This window comes from Canis aureus, chromosome 8 (genome assembly GCF_053574225.1).
Source record: "Canis aureus isolate CA01 chromosome 8, VMU_Caureus_v.1.0, whole genome shotgun sequence".
NCBI classification, from domain to species: domain Eukaryota; kingdom Metazoa; phylum Chordata; class Mammalia; order Carnivora; family Canidae; genus Canis; species Canis aureus.
In genome coordinates this window covers 58,366,341-58,388,573 of record NC_135618.1, presented here as the reverse complement: position 1 = coordinate 58,388,573, position 22,233 = coordinate 58,366,341, and the positions used below count along the sequence as shown (strand labels likewise).

General features: G+C 46.3%; 1 long non-coding RNA gene across 2 annotated transcripts; it reads left to right on the top strand.

Annotated features, from left to right (window-relative positions):
* Positions 1-7,862: 7,862 nt before the first annotated feature.
* LOC144318144 (uncharacterized) lies at positions 7,863-19,364 on the top strand. Of its 2 annotated transcripts, XR_013383983.1 has the most exons (4): positions 7,863-8,053; positions 8,150-8,294; positions 8,990-9,229; positions 19,221-19,364. It is a non-coding gene; the product is annotated as an uncharacterized LOC144318144 (long non-coding RNA). The 2 variants fall into 2 exon arrangements; XR_013383982.1 differs by having other exon boundaries at positions 7,863-8,294.
* Positions 19,365-22,233: the final 2,869 nt, after the last annotated feature.

Below are 22,233 nucleotides of genomic sequence, written 5' to 3'. Positions count from 1 at the left end.
TGATGTCTCTATGTTTCCTTTTGGCACCCAGTAGGCACTCAAAAATAGAAACTCTTTTTATTGATAATAGTGTTTTAATAATAAGTGATTTATGCATTAATTTATCTGATTGAAAATGCTCTTGAGCCGATTCATACAAGTCAGCTTTGTATAGTTGGAGATGAGGACACAGCCCTCTGTCTCTGTTCTCTCCGCTCACCTACATGTCCAGCTCTAAATCCCAATCTAGGGGACTGAACCCAAAGTTTCCCATCCCAGCTGGGAAGGGCAGCCCTGTGGGGGTCCTGAAGTGTTAACTGCCAGTTATTGTTGCTGCAGCTGCTATGTCCCCAGGTCTCCTGAGTGGAGTCAGATGCCACCTCGAGAAGCAGTGGCATAGGAGGGCCATAAAAATTAATGTCCTGAGAAATAGCCCAGAGGCAGCAGCCTCCAGCAGAAATAGCAATTTTAATACAAAATAAAAACAAGGCCTGGCTAGGCCTTACATAGGCTCGAGGAGCTGAGCCCCAAAAGGGGGCCACTCCGACCAAAGCCTGCAAGGGGCAGCCTAGCTCCCCGGGTAATTCTACTGTGAGGCCAAGATTGAGGATTTACAATTCTGACACCAGTTCCATGGGGTGAGGTTTTTTTTTTTTTTTTTTTTTTTCTCACACCAAGCAATTCTCTGACGCACCAGCTGTTCATCCTACGATTCAGGTCAATCTTGATACCATCTACCCAGAGATGGCATCAGACCCCACAGGTTAAGGGCTCAGTCCCACCACTTCAAACACCAATTGCAAGTGCAGTCTGTCACCTGTGTTTCTGACTGGCTATACATCAGATGTTCCCATCAACCCATCCTTGGGTTTGGCTAATTTGCTAAAACAGCTCATGGAACTCAGAGAAACATTTTACTTACTAGATCACCAGGTTATTGTAAGAGGATGTAACTCAGGAACAGCCAGATGGAAGAAATGCATAGGGTATGGTATGGGGATAGGGCACAGAGCTTCCAAGCCCTATCTGGGCCTCCATCTCCTTGCATCTCCACATGTTCAGAAGCTCTCCTCTGGGTTCTTATGGAGGCTTCATCACATAGGGTGGTTGATTAAATTGTGACCATTGGTGATTAATTCAATCTCCAGCCCCTTTTCCCCTCCTTGGGGCACAAGGGTGGGTAGCATTGATAGTCCCTCTAATCACAGGGCTGGTTTCCCTGGCAAGCAGCCCCCATCCTTAGGTGCTTTCCAAAAGTCACCTCATGAACAAGGAGTCAGGTGTGGTGGAAGGGAGTTTGCTATGAATATCAAGACACCTTTATTGCTCCTACCACTTGGGGGACTCCACAGGTGTTAGGAGCTCTGTGCCAGAAACAGGGACAAAGACCAAAGACCTATTTCTTCTTTTAAATCACAAAATCATGGGACTCCTATTCAAAGCATTTTGGGTGGTACAAGCACTTGGCCTTTGAAATATGTTGACCTGTCTGACAGGAATAACACGTGTGTCTCATGAGGTGGTTGCGAGGAGGAAAAACAATGCACTTAGTAAGGCCAGTCAGAAGGAGACTGGTTAAATAAATTACGATTATCCATGGCTGTTTAAAATTATGAGACAGATTTACAGACATTGTTATGGCATCTCCTCCCATAAATATTAAGTGTAAAAAGCAGGATGATGAATGTCTTTATGGTGTGTGTCCATTTGAAGGGGGGAGGGGACGTTGGAAGGGTCTATTCATGTCAGCTTGCATATACATGACTCTTTCTAGAAGGGGCATCCCTAAAATTGTTACGGTGGTCACCTGTGGGGACTACAAATGGGGACAGCATGGCTGAGTTAGGTGGAAAAATTATATTTTAGCTATATGCCCTCTGATACTGCTTCAATTCATTATCACTAATATCTCTTTTGTGTACCTGTCTTGTTAATTGCAAGGAAAGAACATTCCTAGGCGGATCTGGATGCCCATCAGGTTTTGGAACCATTGCCACCATCCATGGCACCAGCCCAGCCAAGTGCAATGTCAGTATTGACTCTGTGAAGATCCCAGGTTCCCTAAAGGTTATTTATGAAGTCATGGGTCTGGGTTCCCTAAGAGGACTCTGAAACCCTGGGCAGGAATAATGTGGGGAAATAGCAGAGATCCAGTCCTTTTAAGAGATCAAAAGGAACCAGAGATTGTTCTAGGCTCGTTCTGCGTGGAATGATGTTGGGAGACACAAAAGAGATCTAAATTGTCCTGCTGCTGTTCTGCCTTGTTTCTGATTCTGTTAATTATCAGTCCTCTCCGTAGTTATTATTGGGCCCCTTTGAACTTGACCTTCCAGACCTTGGAGTTGCCTAGATGCCATCCCAGGTGGGTTACTGGGTGGCTGGTGTCTGCTATTTCTGGGTATTTGGGTGCCCTGATCTGCAGGCCTCCTGGGATGGGGCTGGGGGCTGAGTTGGAATTGCTGGAGTTCCCAGGACTTAGGGAGTTATGTCTCTGGGACACTTTCTGGGCCAGGCTCTCTTTTCCCGGATTCCTTTGTCCCAACCTCGAGCGTAGTCCTCCGTCTCTCCCTCCTGATCCTACCCGAGGCTGTTTATCCCCCTCTCCCCAGAAAGACCCTTTTGCATTCTTCAAAGGGGTTACATCTGAGAACTTCCAAATTGCCTCACTTGAAACAATGTCATGGTCATCCAGAAGAAATGGGGCAGAGAGGATTCATTGGATTGGCAACCAGGCCCCAGGACACTGGGCGAAAGGATGCCCTCAATGAGTAAGGAAGCATTCTGGGGGAAAGTGAGACTCTCTGAGTTTTGTCTCGTTATACTGGTAGCTGTCCATGGACTGTATGGTGGATTTGCCGGTCTTGTCGACGGTACCTGGTACAGTTGGTGTCCTCAAGGCACAGCTGACCCCATTCCCTCAAATGGAAAACCTGAGTAAAGGTCACTTATAGGGCTGTGAGTGCAAATGTACAACACAGCATCTGGCTGAGAGGAGGTGAGTGCTACCTACAACTGGATTTGGGTTTTAGTAGGAGAGGGCATGTCTTTGAACTGCACCTGTCATTGGGACTTCCATCCAGGCATGCACACTTCTTCCCTTCTCCCAGCAACCCACTGGGAGCAGGTGTCTGTGCTGAGGTGGGCACTACTGGGGTTGGAGAAATGAAGGCTGGGCTCATGGGGGAGGTTGTAGGGAGAACATCCCTTGTTGAAGATGGTCTGCACCAGGGTAGGCAATGGGGGCTTGGACACATTGTTGGGTAATTGAAACCCTCATGGGCCCATTGTGGCACCAATGTCTAGAGATTCAGCTGGTTGGATCACTGGAGGCTTGAAAGACAGAGACAGTGGACCAACCCTTTGGATCTGGAGGTCATTACAGCACAACTCAATCTGGTCCCCTCCACCTTCCCTTGTGTCTTCTTCTGGCTACTGATCCCGGCCAACTTCCTTTGGGTGTGTGATTCAAGGTCTGATTGATCTCATGGAAACTCTATAAGAATTTAGGGTGGCATATGGAAAGCCCTGGAAAGGAGTCAATGTAACCTTGAGCTAGTCTTGGTCCTTTCCTGGGCAGAGTGGGTAGAATGAACCAAAAGACAGTTGTTTTCTCCTTTCTGGTTCCTTCAAGCTCCATAATATTTGGGTACCTTCAGGACCCATGATGTGAATAAATTCCTACATGGGGACACCAGCATCCCAACTTATCCTCTTAACTGTGTAAGACCTGACCTAGAAGGATGAATGTGGAAGAGCTCAGGGATAAACCACCTTTCAGATGGACCCTATTGTTTCCCCCAAAGTTTCTGGAGCAGATGTGTTACATGCTTCCCCCCACTGTCTCCTTTAGCAGCCACCAGGAGAGTGAAGCCTCAGTACCACCCAGCAGGAACCAGCTCATTTACATGTCTCAGAAACAATGTTTGTGAATTTAATTAATCACAGTTTACATGCTAATAACCCTCAAAATATTTTTATGGGTAAATAATGGTTATTCCCTGCTGTGGGGGGAATCCATTGATTCCAGCATTCCTATTTCATTTCCCATTGTGTGATTAGAGAGTGAGGTGGGTGCCTACCGTCATGATAGGAGGAGAGAGAAGTGATTTCCATATCATGGATGAGGCCTGGAGAAGGTTGGCTCCTTGCCAGTAGATGCTTGATGTCAACATGGGGCAGCTGTGGAGCCAGTCCCCAGTGTTGCCACTTTTACTTCTAAGCCTCCTGGTATAGCATCATTATTATAATTCTACTACATTAATCTTTATTATCACTACCGCCACCACCACTACCATTATCACTTCTTAAAACCAGTTTTACCACCACCATCACCATCATCACCTCCATCACCAAAACCATCACCATCATCATCTCCACCACCAATGCTACCATCACCATCACCATCATCACCATCACCACCACTGTCACCAATACGACCACTAGTATCACTACCACCATCACTATCATCACCGTTATCACCACCATCACCAAAACCATCACTATCATCACCACCATCACCACCTCCATCAGCATTACCACCATCACCACCATCGCTACCATTACCACAACCACCACCACCAATCGCCACCACTGACACCATAACTATCATCACCACCACCACCACCATTATCACCATCACCATCATCTCCACCATCACTGCCACTATCACTTCCATCGCCATCACTTCTATCATCTCCATCATCCCTATTATCATCATCACCACCACTATCACCATCACAGCCTGCAACACCACTGTCCCTATCACCATCACCACTGCCTCAACTGTACCATCTCAATCTTAAGTATTGTTTTGTATCTTGGAGATGCTACTTCATCCCATCCAGAAACCCAGCATCCTCTTTGGGCCTTCCCAACCCTCTTTCTCTTTCCCTACATCCTCACCCTTCCACATCTAACCAATCACTAAATTCCATTGATTCTGCCTCTTGCACATCTCTTCAAGTTATGTCATCATCCTTCCATATATATATATGTATTTTTTCCATATATATAATCTCATAATTTCTCAGTTAATCTCCTGAAAAACCTATTTCTATCCAATGTGATGCTAGAATGTCTTCCTAATATGGAAATCTGACTTCTGTTGATTAAAACTTTTTCTTGGGACACCTGGGTGGCTCAGCAGTTGAGCCCCTGCCTTCGGCCCAGGGCGTGATCCTGCAGTCCTGGGATTGAGTCCCACATCAGGCTCCCTGCATGGAGCTTCTCCCTCTGCCTGTGTCTCTGCCTCTCTCTCTCTCTCTCTGTGTCTCTCATGAATAAATAAATAAAATCTTTAAAAAATTCCAGCTTCTTAAAAAAAACCTTTTTCTTATGGTTTCTTCCTCATCATCAGTATTCCAACTTGACTACTACATAAACTATTATATAGAGAATATTCTATGGACCTCATGTTGGCTTAAATATTCTTTATTTTAATGTTACTCTGTTGTTTACAAATAAAACCAGGTATCAACTTATTCTACGTGTGACTCTAATCCACCATATGTTGTAGGATGCATAGTTATTTTATGTAGCATTAGAGGGAAAAAGTGCTGTCAGTTGTGCTTGTAAGAGGCTATAGATTTTGAGATGGATCCCAATTTCAGTCAAAAAGTGACAAAAATTATGTTTTAGAATCAATGACAAAAGAAATTCATAAACAGCTTTAAGACTAATGTAAACTAGAAGCTATGTACAAATAAAAGTGATAAAATTCAAATTAGTGTTATTTCCTTAACATGATAGATGATGTTGTCTTGGTGAAGCTAATCTGTCACTTACTAAAAATGAATTGCTGTTCTAGCACAGGTTTTTTTGAGTTCTACTGCCTTTATTACTTTGGGTGGTGTGGAGACTCAATCCTCCTACCTCTTTTTTTCTAAGAACCTTCATTGTCATAGCAAGCCACCCACCCATTGGCCTTTATCATGTGTCTGTGGCACAGACACATCATTTGTGTATCAGCTCTACCTCTTTTCTTTCCCCCTTGTCTCCAATTAAAACATTCTTACTAGACCCCAAAGTGATCCCAGACAAAAACATCACATAGTCACTGACATTCCATGCTGGTTGTCAGGGAGATGATCTAGAACGTGCTGGTATTTTGTGAACACACCAAAGGTTTTATTTATTTATTTATTTATTTTTTATTTATGATAGTCACACACAGAGAGAGAGAGGCAGAGACACAGGCAGAGGGAGAAGCAGGCTCCATGCACCAGGAGCCCGACGTGGGATTCGATCCAGGGTCTCCCGGATCGCGCCCTGGGCCAAAGGCAGGCGCCAAACTGCTGCACCACCCAGGGATCCCACACCAAAGTTTTTAAAGTTCTTACTAAGCATTCATAAATCCCTATGTGTATATTGGCAAATTCTCGGGGATCCTTTAATGACAATTTTAGACACTCGTCATCAAGATAAAGCTTCCATTTCTAGGATCTAGCCCTGCCTTATTTCCAGCTCTGTCCTGTTCTCCTCTGCCTCCTTAACTTGCTCCTTGCTTGTCCTGAACGTCATGCACTCTTCTGTTCCTGGGTCTTCACGTATGCTGTTCCCTTTGTCTGAAGGCTTTCTTTCCCCTTGTCTGCAAGAAAGTTGTTCTACACTCTTGATGCCCTTCAGTGAAGGCTTATCAGACCTCTCAGTGGGGGAAATCTGGTTTCTCCACATTAGAACAGTAGTTATGCATCATTTTACAATTGCTTGAGAATGTGGACTTCATCCATATTTGCAATGCTTAGTACAGAGATGGGTACAGGACTACGGACTAAGTATATTGAATGAAGAACTTTCATTTTTCCTTTATTATGAAAATTATGTTTGTACCCAAACTCCTGCCCCTTCCCCTCTGCTACTTCTGCTGCCATGGCCACTCCTCCTCTTCGTCCCCCCGCCCCCCGCCCCCCCTCCTCTCTCTTCTCCCTGCCCCCTTTCTGTCCTCCCCTTGCCTCCCCTCCTTGTCCTTCTGTGTTTCCTCTGAGTTCCCCTGGGCTCTGTCTCTTTGTCTCTCTCTTTATCATGGAATCCTTGACATTGCTATTTTAGCTCAGACATCCGTCCCTTGGCTGGACCCAGGTAGCAGATCTGGGGGGCCCTGAGGGCTGTGGAGTGTGCAGAGGCATAGACTGGCTCTCCTGGGAAGAGAAGAGCACCCCAGTGATGTCTCAGAGAGCAGAGGTGAGGATGGCACTCTAGTGAGCAGAGAGCACCTTTCCTAGAGAATTTCTAGGTTCCTTCTTAGAGATGCTGAATCCCTTCAGAGCCCCCAAACAGGTCAAGTGATGCAGAGAAAAGTGCCTTACCCCTTTGAGCCTCCACTGTCTATTACTGAAAGGGGGGGGAGGCCGGAATGATAACACAGGGGCCTGGCAGGGGAAGACGGAATGAACAAATGTGTGATAACGCTGAACACCGTGCCTGGCCGTAGTAGGTGGTCAATAAATGCAAGTTTCTTATCTCCGTTTGTCCACGGCCTTTGAAAACAAAAAGCAATTTTTAAAAAGATTTTTATTTGAGAGAGAGAGAGAGAGAGAGAGAGAGAACCAGTAGAGGAAGAAGCAGACTCTCTGCTGAGCAGGGAGCCTAATTCAGGACTGGATCCCAGGACCCTGGATCATGACTTAAGCCGAAGGCAGGTGCTTAACCAACTGAGCCACCCAGGTGCCCATGGAAAGCCTTTTTGTTGATGAATGGGTTAGAGGAGAAAGTGAGAAATCTGTGTTCTAGGCCCTGTTCTGGCATGATGGACTTTGGGCATATCACCTCATCTCTCTGAAGCTCCATTTTCTCATCTATGATGGGAGGATGAGTAATAATAAGGCTAATGACCTCACAGAGTTTTGGGAAAGATTGAACGGAATGAGCTGGTGTTTGAGTAAGAGATGGTCACGGCGCACAGCAGGCAACAACAACAGCATTTACTGTGTACCAGGCAGGGCAGTGGAGATCTGCTCTCCCATTTGTTCCTATGTCATCTGCAAGAACTGTTCCACCAGCTTGGGGCATCGATGAGGCAGAGAGCTTAGGCACCGACCTGCCTTGTTAGGAGGACGTTTATAGCCTTTCTCTCAAGGTTTTTCCCCTGCCACCCTCCACCCCGACCCTGAATGACCTCTGAACCTGAGGGGATTTCTTAGTTCCAAACGCTGCCTGTCCACCTCCCTTGCAGACCCAGCAAGAGCAGGAGTCTGGTTGGTTCACTGCTACAGCTGCTTCCTGGTCCCGAGGGGGCCGCTGTTCAGGCTCAGTTCCACATGGACTCGTGGATGCTCTGTCCTGTGCCTGTGCCAAGTCCAGTTTCTGGATGTCTACTGGTAAAGGGTGATGTGATTTCTTTAGTGCTACATCTGGCCAAGGGTTCCACTTATTTGACCCCAGGGTCACATGTCTATGGCAAGTTCACATATACTGTCACTTTTAGGGTATAACCTGGCCCTGAGAGCACTTAATTTTAAAAATATTTTAAGATTTATTTATTTATTTATTTATTTATTTAAAAAAATTTTATTTATTTATCTGAGAAAGAGAGATAGAGAGAGTCAACAAGTGGTGGGAAGGGGCAGAGGGAAAGAGAGAGAGAAGCAGACTCCCTGATGAGCAGGAAGTCTGACACAGGGCTCCATCGCAGGACCTGTGTCATGACCTGAGCTGAAGGCAGGTGCTTAACTGACTGAGCCATCCAGGGGCCCCTAAGATTTAATGAGAGAGAGAGAGAGAGAGAGAGAGAGAATGAGAGAGAGATTGAGCGGACAATGGGGAGGGACAGAGGGAGAGAGAGAATCTCAGATTCCATGCTGAGCACGGGGCCTGAGGCAGAGCTCAGTCTCACGACCCTAAGATCACAACCTGAGCTAAAACCAAGAGTCAGATGCTCAACCGACTGCGCCACCCAGGTGCCCAATGAACCCCTTAAATATTATTATTACCTCCTGCTTCCCCTGTGATCTGATTACCAGATAAACTTTTGGACCTAATTATTAGCAATTATTTGACTCTTTCAAACCTCAAGGCTCTTGCTGTATCCATCTTGAAGGACACCCGCTTGAAGAGCCAATTGCTTCCTATCTGCCCTTCTGCTGCAGGCCATCCTTAGTGATTACAAAATGTCGCCTGTTCCTAGTCATGCTCCGCTGTAACTGGCTGCACAGGGCTTACTTACTTCTTTAAAGTCGAGGTGGGGAAGCCACAAGTTGATGTTCTACACGGCAGTCCTACCATGGAGCACAGAGTTCCCTGAATCACTCACAAGGTAAAAAGTGTGGTCTAGAGCCAATGTAGGAAGATGACATGTATTGGAAACAGACAGAAATTCTATCTGTGGTGGAAATCAATTATATTTGCCTGATTGTGCCTTCAACCCTCATAGAACCTCAATTTTCTTTTTGGGAGCCGCCCCTCCCTTGTTCTTAGTCCATGTGGTTTATGCCAAACTGGTCCTACTTCTGTCCTCAAGGGGTGGGAATCTGACCCAGGTCTGGTCAGAGGACTGAAACTCCTTGGCTGAAGTGATTGATTCAAGGATCAGCACATGACCCAGGGAGGGCTGATGAAAGCCCAACCTGAGATTCTGGCTAGAACTACGGAAAGAGAAGCATCCTCTTTCCGTTGGGAATGCTAAGCTGGCAAGATGGAAGCTTGAAGCTTCTGGAATTGAAGTCAACTCTGCAGAGAGCAATGCCAAGAGATAGGGAGATTCTTAAAGATTTTTTGAGCACCTTGATCCAACTACGCCTGCAGCCAAAGCTTCTGACGGTCTTTCATGAGCCTGAACATACCAATTTTCTCTTTAGGTCAGTTTGAGTTGCCTGTTGATTTTTGGTCACTTGTTAGAGTAGAGTACACTGTAGTACACTAATCTGTAGTATAAGAGCATTACATTAAACTGAGGACGTTGCAGGCAGACAAATGATTTCTGACAATTAGAAACCTCTTCCCACCTCTTTACAGGGTGGAGCCACCCCATCCCTCCCTGCTAGTGGCTCCGCTTGTGTCTCCTGCAACCAGGGCAGGGTGCCAGTACCAGGCAGGCTGCAAATATTACAAAACGTCTGGGGAAAACAGCATTGTTCCCAATTTATGTTTTTGCAGCCTTCCCCGTCTCTTGCATTTTCGCTTTTATTTAAGGCTGTGTTCAATGTTGTAATTACTTTTTTAATCGGTAACGTCTGTGTCTGGGGCGGGTGGCTTCCTGCCGTTGCGGGGCCCTGGCACTGTAAACAAACACCGGCACTTTAGCTGAGAGGCTCCTGCTGAAATATTGCCCTAAATAAATAAAAGGCAAATTAGATATCGGAAAATAGCTTTAAATTACATTTGAATTCTCGGGGAATTACATATTACATCTGCATTCTGGACAAATGAGTTCACCGTGAATAATATGTCTGGAGTGAGAGAGGAGAGCCGAGCTGGGAGCAGAGGGGAGGGAGGATCAAAGCGGATCTTTCCAAGGAGAGTGAGTGAGGCAGAAAACAGAGAGGGCTTTTTTCAGGGGCGCTTATGAAAATGGGGAGGGCGGGATGTGTCACTCCTCAGAAACTGTGGATATGCCTGCGGGATCTGCCAGAGGAGTGGGGGCTCCTTGGAAGGAAAGCCACTAGGTTCATTTAACTGGGTCATTCTCTTGTGGGTTGCGGGGGGCTGCTGACATCATCACGTCCCTACTGTGTACTGGGTGCCCCACAGACCTGCAGGGTTGTGGTTGCCACGGGGACCTGGGTACCGATGCTGGCTTTATCACTACCCCTGCTGACCAGTCGGTGGACACTCGGTGTCAGGGGACTTCAGTCTCCTGACTCGGTTATGGAAGGACTTTAGGACAGAGAGGGTTTCATGTCTTCATAGCAAAGGCTTGGCGTCGTCCGACTTGGGTTCGAATCTCTGTGCTGCCACTGCCTACCAGGTGCCTTTGGCCAAGCCACTTACCTCACCAAGCCTCAATTTCTTCATCTGTGAAATGGAGATCATACCAGTAGTCGCTCGTCTCTCAGAAATGCTGAAGGATTAAATGTGACAACGAAGGTTGCTTGCAAAGCATAACTGCGCTCACCGGATGGTAATGAATATAATTCGGTCTTGTTATCTGTACAACAGCCTTGTGTAACAGGATGTTAAAATAGAGAAAAATCGAGATTCCAATTAGGCACCCAGATAAAATAGATGTGCGATTTCAAAGTGAGGTGTCAATTCACTATATGCAGGCTCTTGGAAAGGTCTACCCCAACTCCCAGCCCCCCTTGGCTGCTTCACAAGGGGGCCAGACTTGAGCTCTGTGGGCTCAGGGATTGGTAAGCAGAGCCTGGGTGGATTTGGCCACTTGTGTCCCCCTCCTCACCCGAGGATGTGTTTGGTGGGGAACCTGCCGTCTCGCCTGCGCACAGTGGTCCCACTTTACCTCCACACACAACGTCGCTCGCCCCTTGGTGACATCCTGACCCACATTTGTTCACATAATGCATCGTTGGGCTCTGCTGGCCCCTCTCTGTTCACCTCTCTCCAATCTCAGGCTCCCATTTCTCTTGCTCAGTGGCTTTCAACCAGCTGCACGGTGGCATCCCCTGCTGCCTTCACATTCTGATGCCCAGGCCACCCTCCAGAACAATTGGAAGCAGACTCTCCTGGAGTAGGGCTTATGCATAAGATTTTCTCTTCTCACTTTTTTCTTCCTTTTCTCTCTCTCTCTGTTTGAAGAACTCAGTACCTTTGAATATCCCCAGAGTGGTGCATACATTACCACCATTTTTTTCCGTGTCATTGAGATATAACTGACATGCAGCACTGTGTACGTTTACAGTGTACAGCGAAATGACTTGGTTTACATATTCTGTGAAATGACCATCATGATAAATTTAGTTAATATCCATCATTTCTTAGAGATACAAAAGAGAAAAAAGAGGGAGGGATGTTTACCACTATCAATTTATTTTATTTTATTTTTTAAAGATTTATTTATTCATGAGAAACACACATACACACACACACACACACACAGAGATAGAGATAGATAGAGAGAGAGGCAGAGACACAGGCAGAGGGAGAAGCAGGCTCCATGCAGGGAACTCGTCATCCGGGGATCACGACCTGGGACCTAAGGCAGGAGCCTGACTGCTGAGCCACCCCTATCAATTTAAAAGCATTTTTGGGGTCCCTGGCTGGTTCAGTCGATGGAGCAGGCGACTCTTGATATTGGGGTTGTGAGTTCAAGCCCCGTTGGATGCCGAGATCACTTAAAGATAAAATCTTTAAAAAGTTAAATTAAAGCACTTTCATTACCACATTTTCATTACCCCTTAGCAGTCACTTTCTAATCCTCCCCATCTTCACTTGTCCCCCCTCCACCAACCAGCCACAGGTCACAAGTAATCTATCTTCGATCTCTGTAAATTTTCCTATTCTAGAAATTTCACATAAATGGGAACATATGATATGTGGTCCTTTAAGCCTGGATTCTTTTTTTTTTTTTTTTTTTTTTTATTTATTTTTTATTGGTGTTCAATTTACTAACATACAGAATAACACCCAGTGCCCGTCACCCATTCACTCCCACCCCCCGCCCTCCTCCCCTTTAAGCCTGGATTCTTTCACTAAGCATCATGTTTTCAAGATTCATCCTCATTGTAGGATGGATCAGTACTTCATTTTATTGTTGTTGTTGTTGTTGAGTAATATTTTATTATATGGGTATACCACATTTTATCTGTTCCTTCATCAGTTGATGGAAATTTGGGCTGTTTCTACTCTTTGGCTCTTATGAATAATGCTGCTCTAAACATTTCCCTATGGGAATTTTGTGGGGACGTATGTTTTCATTTCTCTTAGGTAGACATCTCAGAGTGGAATTGCCAGATCACATGGTGACTCTATGTTTAGCATTTTTTTAAGATTTATTTATTTGAGAGAGAGAGAGAGAGAGAGAGAGAGAGAGCATGTGCAGGAGGGACAAAGAGAGAGGGAGAGAGAGAATCTCAAGCGGGCTCTGTGCTGAACATGGAGCTTAATGTGGGGCTCTATCTCATGACCCTGAGATCATAACCTGAGCTGAAACCATTGGATGCTCAACCAACTGCGCAACCCAGGCACTCCTCTATGTTTAACATTTGAAGAATATTTCCCTAAGTGGCTGCACCGTCCTACATTCCTTCTGGCAGAGTGAGAGGGTCCCTACCTCTTCACATTCTCACCAACATGTGTTACTATCTTTTGGTTTCTAGCCTTCTTGGTGGGGGTGAGGCAGTCTCTCCTGGTGGTGTTGACCTGCCTTTCCCTCATGGATAATATTGAGACTCTTTTCATGGGCTTCTTGGCCCTTTGTCTATCTTCTTTGAAGAAGTGTCTATTCAGATTCCTAGCCCATTTTAAAGTTAGGTTATTTATGTTTTTATTATTGAGTTGTGAGCATTCTTTATAGATTGTAGGTATAAGTCAGCTATGTAATTAGCATCCTCTTCCTCCCCTTCTGTGAGTGGTCCTTCTCCTTTTTTAATTAAAAATTTTTTTAGATTTTTTTTATTTTTAAAATTATCTCTACACCCAACATGGGGCTTGAACTCATAACACTGAGATCAAGAGTCACCTGCTCCACTGACTGAGCCAGCCAGGTGCCCCTTTCCTTTTTTTTAATGGTGTCCTTAGAGGTACAATGTTTTTCATTTTGATGAAGTCTGATTCTTCTAGTTTTTCTTTTGTTGCTTGTGATGTTGCATCACATCTCAGATCCAAATAAAAGACCACCAAGATTTTCTGTTATGTTTCTTCAAAGTATTTAAATAGTTTTAGCTCTGACAGTTAGGTCTTTGATCCATTTTGAGTAAATTTTGCATGTGATGTAAGGAGGAGGAGGTTCAACTTTGTTGACTTTTTTGGATGTGGATATCCAGTTGTCCCAGGACCATTTGTTAGAAGGACTATTATTTCTCCATTTAATAGACTCTCAGCCCAAATCAACTGGCTGTAGACATAGGATCTTATTTCCGGATTCTCAGTTCTGTTCCATGGAGGTACAAGGTCAATCCTACACTGTCTTGATTACCATGGCTTCTGTAGTAAGTTTTGAAAGAGGGAAGTGTGACTCCTCCAACTTTGTCTTCTTTTTCAAGAATGTAAGATTGGAGATTGTATTCTGGATTCCTTGATTTACCATATGCACTGAGTCAGCTGGGATATTGATAGGGATTGAGTTGAAACTAGATCAGTTTGGGAAGTCTTGCCAAGGTGGCAGCTCTACTAAGTCTTCTGATCTATGAACATGGGAACATCTTCTTATTTCTTTAGGTCTTCTCTAATTTCCTTCAACAATGTTTTATAATTTTAAGAGTATAATAAGTTTTGTACTTTTGTTACATTACTGCTTTTGTTAAAGCTCCCTAGATGACTCCAATGTGCGGCCAAAATTTCATAATGATGTCAACAGTGAACATGCCTTCCACGCTTTTATATCAGGCCCTGTCTTATCTCAGTTATTCCTTATAATAATCTGAAGGGGGGATCCCCAGGTGGCTCAGGGGTTTAGCGCCTGCCTTCAGCCCAGGGTCTGATCCTGGAGTCCTGGGATCGAGTCCCACATCGGGCTCCCTGCATGGAGCCTGCTTCTCCCTCTGCCTGTGTCTCTGCCTCTCTCTCTGTGTCTCTCATGAATAAATAAATAAAAATCTTTAAAAAAATCTTTAAAAAATAATAATAATAATCGTGAAGAACCCTGGGGTTTTTTATAGGTGAGGAAGCTGGGGCTCACTTGTTACACATCCAGCAAGTGGTAGAGCTAAGATCTCCACTCTAGGTCACAACTCTGTAGCCTGGCTTCTTTTACTCCTCACCTTTTCATGCACATACCTTTCAAAGCACTCATAAATCATTGTACACACAATCCCCTTTGCCTGACCCTCCCTTTTTCCTCCCACTCCATTTTAGGCTTTGGTAACTTTGCTCTTACTTTTCAATCCTCAGTTTGTGTCACCTCCCTTCAATGGCTTTCCCTGAATCTCTTCTTATTGCTCTCAGAAGGAATGAAGCTGTCACTCCTGCACTGGGCTCCCTGTACTGCTGGACCTGCCTCTACTACGACGCGTATCCTGTATTAGGATCAGTAGTGGCTGCTTTAAAACCCTCATCTCCCTGCTTGTATTATGGCTGGCTTGCAGTGCAAATGATGATGTATGGCTTCCAAGGCTGAGTCAACCATGGCCATGCAGCTTCTGCTGTGATCACTAGAACAATTGTTCTAAGAGCCTGAGCCACCTTGTAGGAAGTCTGATGACCCCATGACTGCCCTGATTAAGAGGCCACATGTTAAAGGCTCTGGTTGACAGTCTCAGCTAAGCCTGTTCTTCTACTCTGCCAGCATGGGCATGAGAGCTTCGTTTGAAGAAGCCAATGCGGGAATGGATCTTTCTGTCCCCATCACTCAAATTACCCCAGATGAGGCCTCAGATATCAGGGAGCAGAGAAAAACCATCCTGGCTCTGCCCTTTCCAAATCCCTGACCCACAGAATTTGTCAACATACTCGTCGTTGCTCTGTACCTCTACGTTTTGGAGTGGTCAACCACACTGCAGTAGATAACTACAGCAATTGGCTTGTGCATCTGTCTTCTCCATTAGATCATGAACTCTTTGGGGTCAAGATTGAGTCAAATTCATCTTTCTATTATTTGTTCCCAGCACAGGGCCGACTCAGGGTAGGTGCTTATCAAGGTGTATTGAGCAAATGAGTGAAATTGTGTATGGTCCAAATTGCCCTGATTGGGGCTTTGCTGAAAACCTGTCCCACTAACATGGCAGCCATGCACCAAACTGAACCATGGGTACTGTGCATGCACACACCTGGAGCTCCAGAATTTTCTTTCTAGGGTTTTGCCCTTTAAGTACCCATTTACATGCCAAATGGAGTACACACAGCGAGATTCATCACAGTGTTGTTTGTAAGAGTGGAAGTATCCATGAAATCATTCATAAAAAGTATTGACAGGAAGGGGAATTGTGTGGCTGGGGATGGAGCTGAGTTTTCAGTTAGCTATACTGTAATACTTTTTGAATTTTGAAGTATGTATTACCTCTTCTAAAATAAATATTAATGTATGTGCTGCACATTTTGACTTAGAATAGAATATTCTTCTTTAAATAGAATCAATTTTTAAAAAATAAATAAATTTCTTGAAAAGGAAAGTTTACTTTGCCATCCCACATGGAAAATTGGCATCATTTACCATATATAGGGAATGATCATGAGAAGGAACACGTTGGGGCACCTGGGTGGCTCAGTGGTTGAGTATCTTCCTTCAGCCCAGGGCGTGATCCTGGGGTCCTGGGATCGAGCCCCACATTGGGCTCCCTGCATGGAGCCTACTTTTTCCTCTGCCTGTGTCTCTTCCCCTCTCTGTGTGTCTCTCATGAATAAATAAATAAAATCTTAAAGAAAAAAGAGAAGGAACGTTTTGGGAACAGACACTGTTTTGTAGGTTCAGTAAAATTTCTGTCTTCTCCTGTAGGCTCTGAATCGGAGGCCAGCAGATTTATTTATTGATAACGGAGATTAGCAGTGTCAGAGAGCTGTGAAAGGGATATTATCACCAGTCTGAGACCAGATGGTTGGGGTTGTGTGACTAGTTCTGGCTAATGCCCCATGAGTGGCAGTGTCGAGAGCCACTTTTGGTTGTGACAGTTAAATTCTGGTGTTCCTCTTCTATCTCTCTGTCTCTTGGAGGCCATGTATTTCCAGAAATCAGAGCTGCAGGGCCATCCAGATTTTGCATGAGTGAGAAAGAACCATATTGTGTTAGGGCACTGAGGTTAGGGGTTTATTTGTTCTGCAGCAGGCATACGCTGTCCTGACTGTTGTAGATGCGTGGCCCACCTTTGGGGAAATACTATATTTGAAGAACTCTTCATCAGTATCAGACTACCAGAATCATATCACCTTCCTAGATGGACTCCTGATTTTCTTCTTCCTCTCTATTCCACTTTCCCCTCATCTTCCTCTCTTCCCCATACATCCCACTAACATCCTGGCTCTGATTACTTCCTGTCACTCTGGGCTTTACTTACAGACTCGTAGTCTATTAAGCTTCAGAGAGACCTCTGCATTATTTTAGTCAGGCCAGCTCCCCAGCAGGAGTCACCTCTCCACACCTCTGAGAGGATCTACTTGCACACCTGCCAGGACAGGAAGCTCGCTTCCTCTCAAAGCGGATCCTTCCCACACTGGGCAACTGTGCCAGTGAGGAGCTTCTTGGGACTCATCAGACAACACTTCCACATATGGCCATTGCTACTTGTCCTCACCTAGAGTCCCACGGGATTGCTGTCCCTGACCTGGGACAGCCTTTCAGAATCCCAGGACCCCTCAAGATTTTTCCTTCCCAGACGATCTCTTTCAGGGAAAGACACATACCCTGTGGGGCAATGGTGAGAGTGAGTCTCAGTCCAAGACACAGGTGTCCAAGAAATGCTACTTTCTTGATTCATTTACTCTGTCATAACTTATCATTTGAGCTCCATTCTTCTGGGTGGTGGGAAACAAGCCTCACTCAATTTAGAGTTTCTTCTTTGCCCTGCGATTGCCTTTATATTCTGTTGGGGGGTGGTACAGGGGGGACCAAGGGGTTGATGAGGGAAACTCATCATCCTCTGAGCTTCTCCATAAGACCTTGAGGCAGGGGCACGTGTTCTGCTGTGGCATATACATGGCTTCCATCCAAATGTGAGGACTGCTTCTCACCACCCTCTTGTGTTAACTTCTGGGTGGTGGGAAGCAGGTGGGTGCCCCATTCTACACTTAGTGAGAAGCCACAGGGAAGCCAGTGAGCCTTTCTAAGGCTTTCTGAGGTCCTTTAGCAGTGCTCTTGTTGCTCTGGGTGCCTGGTATCTGTTCTGCTTCTCTCTGTGCTTGTATGTGGAGGGCTCCATAGACCTTTCTCAGCCTGGATGCGCCACCGACCCGGGCCCTCAGACTCTGCCCAGGAATGGTGGTGTCAGCTGGGATGCCCCAGGAGGTCCTTCCTCACAGGGCTGAAAGCTGTCAGCAGGAAGGAGCAGGGGAAAGGATAAAAGCAGGGAAAGAATGTATTTTGTTTAGCAGAACCAACAGTTCCAGCCCAGGAGATGTTCGCTATGTGTGTCACCTAATAGCCCCTGATGTGAGCCAGTTTGAGCCAGACTGGAGCTCAGGACCCGTGCAGAAGCCCCCCTGAATTACCCTGAAGTTACCTTTAGCTCATTGCAATATAATATCTCCTCCTAAAGGGGATTTTTCTTCCAACTTTTTTTAAAATTTTTATTTATTTATGATAGTCACACAGAGAGAGAGAGAGAGAGAGGCAGAGACACAGGCAGAGGGAGAAGCAGGCTCCATGCACCGGGAGCCCGATGTGGGATTCGATCCCGGGTCTCCAGGATCGCGCCCTGGGCCAAAGGCAGGCGCCAAACCGCTGCGCCACCCAGGGATCTCTCTGCCAACTTTTGAACATGCAGTGCATACTCTAGCAGGTTGACATGCTAGCCATGTACAGTTGAACCGAAGCACCTAAATCGCAGAATATGCGTAAGTTCCTTCATGTATATGAAAGCTTCCTGCCCCCACTCCCAAATGCACTGAATAAAAGCGTCCTGTACTAACCCCACAGGGAGATGGTGCTTTGAGATCCATCTCCCTGTCTCCTTACTTGTGACACGTAATAAAGAATTCTTTGCTTCCAACACATCCGTGGGGTGTGTTCAATCTATTGTACCCCAAGCGGTGAACCCACAGATCTGCCTACTTCCCCCAGCTGGGGCTCAGCCAGGCCCCCTTTCTTGGGGACACAGGGACATCACATTCTCTTTGCTTCCCATCCAATTCTTCCCCACTCGTGGTACATGGGCAGGGCAGTGCCAGAAGCCTTACACATACAGTAGTCTTGTCCGTCTTCACAATGACCCCTTTCTCAGTACATAGTGAAACAGAGGACCAGGGAAGTGAAGGGTAGAGCAGAGCCAGGATTCAACCCAGATTCTTGAGTTCAGACTCTTCTATCAGTACCCAGCTACTTCTACAGGAAGCACATCTGGGGCCGTGAGAGGATTCGTGGAGAGTTCTGGGGCCCTGAGAGGCTGGAGGCAATAAAACCACGATTCTGTCCTTTAAAAGACACTCAAGTGCTCCCTTTGCCTTTAAGGGCTTCAGAGTGAGTGTCCTCAGTCCCTCCTTCTAAGTGAACAGACAGCTCTTGTATTAATTCTATAAATATTTACCGAGTTTCTCCTCTGTTCCAGGTGTGGCAGGAGGTGCTGGTGCTACAGCTGTGAACAACAACAAAAAAAAACCCTGTCCTTTGCAGAACTAACAATTCTATAGGTGGAAATAGACAAAACTCCCAAGCCGATGAATAAATGAGGGGACTGTTAAAAAAGAAAAAATTCAACCGAGTAAATGTGAAGATCTGATTGGCTTTATTCAAGGATTAATTAATCGAGAGGTGTCCCATCTAGCAAGCGGGGGTGAGCAAGGAATGCACTGTTTAGGCAAGGTTGTTCCCCTAGGGGGAGCCTCTCAATAAATTCTTAATACTGATTTGGAAATTCCATGTTGGGTGGTTAAAGGTTATACTCCTGGTGGTTTGAACATGCAGTTAGGTTAGGTATTAAGTCTTGGTTTGCTCAGATGGCTTAAACGATGCCATGTTGGGGCTGTGGTTTTCTTTTTAACAGGACACATTTCGGATTGGTGCAAGTCCAGTGAAGGAGATCAATCAGGATGATATTACGTGTATATATATGGGGTTTCTGTACCCAGTCCCTAGCACAGAGCTCTTAAAACCCTTGTACTGAGTACTGGGGTAATAGGAGTATCATTGGTTGTAACATTCCATCTTATTTGTAGTTTCTGATGTAAGAACGTCTAAGACCCTTGGACTTTCTGGAGGGGGAAAGATGTCTTTTGTACACCGATGAGTGGCTGGAGGGGGGACCCTGGTAGCTTCAATGGGGGCTGGTTGACAGAAAAAGCAAGTCCTAACTACACGGTTGGAACTTTTCAGCCCTATCCCCTGACCTCCCAGGAGATGGACTTTAATCACCAATAGCTAATGATTTAATCAATCGTGCCTGTGTAATGGAACCTCCATAAAAGCCCTAAACAATGGGGTCTGGAGAGCTTCCAAGTTAGTGAGCACATCAAGGTGCTGGAGGGGGCGGAACACACCTAGAGAGGGCTTGGAAGCTCCATGCCTGCCCCCCCCCCCCCCGCAATACATCTCACAGTATACATCTCTTCCATCTGGCTGTTCCTGAGTTATAGCCTTTTATAAGAAACCAGTAGTCTAGTAAGGAAAATGTTTTCCTGGGTTCTGTGAGTCATTCTAGCAAATGATCAAACACAAGGAGGGGTTGTGGGAACCCCTGATTCATTGACTGTCTGTTGAAGTATGGGAGGCCCAGGACCTGTGACTGGTGCCTGGAGTGGGGGAGTCTCGTGGGACTGTGCCCCTAACCTGTGAGTGCACTAACTGTGGGTGGTTAGCACCAGAATTGGACTGAATTGTAGGACACCCAGATGGTGTCTAGGGAGTTGGAGAATTGGTCGTTGGTGTGGGAAAAACGTATACATCTTGAGTGTCCAAGTGTTTGGAGTGAACAACAGAGTGTGTGTGACAGGTGGTTGGGGAAAGCCTTCCACAACAGTGACATTTGGGCTGAGAGAACAGCTGTGCAAAAAATCTGGGCACTGTGTCATGAGCTGGATGGAACAGCAGGTATGGTGGCACTGAGGAAGCCATAAGCTGGATGTGCTGAAGGGACAGAAAGAAGCCAGATGAGGCCACAGGGTAGCACAGAGTAGGAAGAGGATGGAGGGCCGCAGTGGCTAGATCACAGGGGTCTTAGTATCAGTCGCTGTCCAGGCACGCTCTGGGGAATTTGGTAAAGGGACTGGTTACAGAGATCTGGGTAGGGCTGAAGGGTATTAACACAAAGTGACAAACACCCTGGGATCAGCAGCCGTAGCACCCTGGTGGTCACCCCCTAATCCTGATGGGGCCGGGGAAGAACAGTTAGGGGAACCCAGGCATTATTGTACCTACAGGAGGCCACCTGCAGCTTCCATCAGAGAGACCTGGCCCCTGCCAACCCCCGGGCCAATCAGAGAGGAAGCTGGGGGGTCATGCCCTCACCTCTCTCTCCTCCTGCCCCCTGATCTGCTGGCACCCGCTATTGGCCGAACCCTCCAGAAGCCAGAGAGCAAAGGCGATGTAGTGCCTTCAGGTCTGCCTCTGGGGCACCAATCAGGTAGACAGGGGTGGAGAGTGATCTGGAGGACGGACAGGGAATAATACCCAGCACAGCAGTGGAAGCAGTGGCAGCCGAGTGCATGTTTTTCTGAGTTCAGTGAGAAGCCACCAGGGGTGGAAGCTGGGGAGTGACCTGACTTGGAAGCCCACCGACTTCTCCGGCTATTCTCTGGAGAGTGGGTAGGTGGGGAGGGGCAGGGCAGGGCAGGGCAGGGAGAGCACTTTGAAGGCTGTTCTTGTTGTCAGGGTGGTGAGGACAGTAGCTGGGACCAGGGAGGGTGCAGGGAGGGTGGACAGGAGAGCTTGGGCTCAGGGTTATGCCCTGACCTGAAGTGGACAGGAGTTGCTGGTGGAGGACGGGTGGAGGGGTAAGGCCTCGTGAGGAAGGAGCTCGAGGAAGAGAATCATGGGCGACTTAAAGATCGGGAAGTGCACAGCTATGTGTGACACCCTCTGGATGCGTCCCCTTTGTCCACCCTCACCACTTCATGGGGAAAGGAGACTTGAATGACATCCTTGGATGATAGGGCAACTCTGTGTGGCAGGTGTTTTTATAGCAAGTGAAGCATTCACACATCAGAGAGGTTAAGACATCTGCCCAAGGTCACACAGCAGGTAGGTGCAGATGGAGATTTGGACCTGGGTCTGATTCATGAGTACCCTGAGCAGAAGGACTTTGATGGGGTCTCTTGCCTTACATGGTAGCCACAAGCTGGGGCTTGTGCTGCCCAGTGAGATCTGCCCTTGAGACAGGCTGCAAGCATATCACCAACGTGGCCATCCGTGGCATGCAGGAATTTGGGTAGAGCCCAGCAGAAGTTATTTGGGTTGTTTTAACTATTATTATTACAGAATTGGGGAACAAGGAAGGAAACTAACATTTATAAAGCTCCTTCATTCATTTATTCATCTTTTAATTAAAAAAAAATCCATTCCTGAATCTCAGGCTTTGTTACTTGGATTATCTCCTTTTATTTCCAAAATAAATATCCCAGCCAAGG